The following is a 2,732-nucleotide window of genomic DNA, read 5'->3' on the forward strand; positions in this document are numbered from 1 at the left end:
AAAATATTCAGTATAGGAAATTAAATAATACCAGTGAATGAATTACTTATCTCGAAGAATATAAGTCAAGTTTAATGTCTTCAACATCGGGAGGATACATTTTTATTCAGAACAATAAATTCACTTGTATCCAAAAATTAAAGATGAAAAATATATTTCCTATGAGCTTGTAATTGTAGATTTAGAATATTATTAGACTTTAATTGAAAATACTCTTTTATACAGTTAAACATCAATCCCCCTACATAATAAGTTCTTCCATGGTTGTATTTTTTTTTCTTTTTCTTCTTTTACGTCCTCGCTAGAACGAAATAAACCCTCTTTCATCAACCCGTTATCATTCCCGTCATAGACCTTTTCTCCTATAGTCTCTCTTTGATTAAAAATATGAATGGCCCGAGCTGTTTTTAGGAACATTAGCAGTGGAACAAGAGTAGAGCAATAACAATAAAGATACTCCAGTATTAATATCAACATCTTATTCGAAATACTGGAAAAGGTTTTTCCCATGCCTCGCTCTACACCAAATCCGAATCCGTTTAACAAAACACCAGTCGAGACTTCTTTTACTTTTATTTCTATTTTCTATTTCAATCTTTCGTCTCTGATGTTCCGTTCCTCCATTAATAGGGAGAGGAGACGAGAATGTTTGGATATCCAACAGTTTTTCCTGATTAGTAGTTTTTATGATTAAAGCTTACAAGAGAACTTTTGATCCGTTGATATGTACAGTGCATTTAAAGAATGATGCAATATATAATGCTCGAATTATATTCTACTTTTATAAGACCAAGAATTAGCAAATCCTTTAATTTTTCAAAATATATATATATATGTATATATACAAATGGAAACTTGAGTAGATATTTGTGTTAATATGATATAGTGGTGAAAACCCTTCATGACATTGAAAGATAATTTGATTATAACTTTCAAGAAAAATATAATACATCCATCATTTTGTGGAATTAGAATTCAACAATAGTTACAATGATAATTTTGATACCCTCAAGTGTAAGGTACTTTTCCCTCATTTTGAATTATGCTCAAATATATTTCCTTCGTTCTTCTCTGTCTGGCCATGAACCCTTATGACGATATTTCCTCTTCATTTGTCCTCGCCTTCATAATAGGGATTCAAAGACACAACACTGTCATCTCTCTCTCTCTCTCTCTCTCTCTCTCTCTCTCTCTCTCTCTCTCAGAGCACCTAAAGATCACTTGATAAGAAATTTCTTTATCGTTTCGCTCATCTGTTACTCGAGGAAGTATCCTGTGACCCGATACTAACAAAATCGATGTATAAAAGGCACTTTTGCAGACCAGTTTCCTACTATATTCCCAATTAAATCAGTTTATTTTAATCTTCTTGTTTATGGAATTATCTATTTTACTAATATATATATATATATATATATATATATATATATATATGCGTAAAAATCACAGGAAAAACGTGATGCTCAGATGCAGAAGAACCACAGGGAAAATGAAAATACAAAATATACACTTAAGTCCAGACTAGTTTCGTGATACTTCCTCAGAGGACTGATTTATTGAGAGAGGTTTCTTCTTATAATATATAGGGAAAGTAAAACGTAACGAACATACATATAGAGATTTAGAGAACAATGACACTCCTTACCAACTACCTGGGTCAGGTGTTGAGTAGGAGGAGTCCCCAAGCTCATTAGACACCTGCTAAAAAGGGTCATTTCTAGTGGCGGGTATATTCTTGTTTTCTTCTTTTTTTACTTTCAGTACAGTTTATTTATATGACAATACGGTAGCCTTATCTATATAAATACATAAGCAAAACATACACAAACATACAAATATATATATATATATATATATATATATATATACACATATATACACATATACATATATATACGCATACATATACATACACATACATATATACATACCATATACACATACATATATACATATATATACATCTACACATACATACATATGCATATATACACTTATATGTATACAACATTAATATCATAAACATATAATCATGTATATATCAATACTTATATCTAGCATAACACTATATAGTGCCACTATACTTATGCATACTATATACAATAATTGTTTCCTTTATTGAATGGTAGCTTAGGTCTAAATATTAATTTCACAGCGGACGTTAATTATTCACATTACATTCAATTCTACATTAAGTGGTTAATGTTTTTTTTATATAGCTTACAAATCTCTTTACATATAAAGGCGTCGAGTTTTATACATTCCATGACCAATATTCAAGTTGTTTTCAAAGGTTTCTTTTATGAAACTGGACTCTATGATGTTTCTTTCCACTAAGTTATTTGAATGAACCAATTTCTTTGCACCTGACCAATTAATAGGGTGATTTTAATCTCTAACGTGAGCAAAGAGTGCATTAATATCTTGAGCATACCTGACACTTTTCTTATGTTGTTCAATTCTCTTTTCTAGGGCTTTACCAGTTTGACCAATATAGTATTTTTCACAAGCATTGCATGGAATACGATTATACACATCCCTTGGTAATGTCAGGAGAATTCTTTATTAAGGCTGTTTTTATTGTATTTTTACTCTTAAATGCTACATTTACATTGAAGTTTTTTAAAAGTTGGGGGAATTTCTTTAAATGAATTTACAATAAGGTAGTACAAGTAAATTTTGTGTGTTGTAGTTTTTTCTGTTATCATTACCGAAAAAAGTCTTTTTTGCTG

The sequence above is a fragment of the Palaemon carinicauda genome, chromosome 2, assembly GCF_036898095.1.
Source record: "Palaemon carinicauda isolate YSFRI2023 chromosome 2, ASM3689809v2, whole genome shotgun sequence".
In the NCBI taxonomy this organism is placed as follows: domain Eukaryota; kingdom Metazoa; phylum Arthropoda; class Malacostraca; order Decapoda; family Palaemonidae; genus Palaemon; species Palaemon carinicauda.